The sequence below is a fragment of the Elephantulus edwardii genome, unplaced genomic scaffold (genome assembly GCF_000299155.1).
Source record: "Elephantulus edwardii isolate Elephantulus edwardi_28Jun2011 unplaced genomic scaffold, EleEdw1.0 scaffold00001, whole genome shotgun sequence".
Lineage (NCBI taxonomy): Eukaryota > Metazoa > Chordata > Mammalia > Macroscelidea > Macroscelididae > Elephantulus > Elephantulus edwardii.
In genome coordinates this window covers 47839237-47839798 of record NW_006399751.1, presented here as the reverse complement: position 1 = coordinate 47839798, position 562 = coordinate 47839237, and positions in this window count along the sequence as shown.

The window sequence follows — 562 nt, the reverse complement described above, 5'->3', positions numbered from 1 at the left end:
GTAGACATTCCTCTGGTACTCCCTGCTTTCAGTCAAGATCCATCTAATATTAGCTACAATATCCCTAGTACCACGACCCTTTCTAAACCTAACCTGGACTTGTGGCAGTTCTCTGCTGATGTCCTGTTCCAGTCGTTTTTTTAAAACCTCCAACAGAATCTTGCATGTGATATCAATGATACTGTTCAATAATTTCCACACTCTGTTGGTTCACCTTTCTTTAGAATGGGAACAAATATAGATCTCTATTCCAGTCAGTTGGCCAAGTGGTTGTTCTCCAGATATCTTGGCACAACTTGGCGAGCACATCTAGGACAGCATCTGTCAGTTTAAATACGCCAATTGGTATACCATCAATTCCTGGGGCCTTATTTTTTGCCAATTCCTTCAAAGCAGCTTGAATTTCTTTCTTCATCACCATAGGCTCTTGCTCATATGTTGTTTCATGAAATTCTTCTGTGTCTGCCAATTCCTTTAGGTACAGTGACTCTACGTACTCTTTCCAACTTCTTTAAAAAAAAAGGAAAAAAATAGCTTTATTTCATCCAGGGTGGTGTCCGGC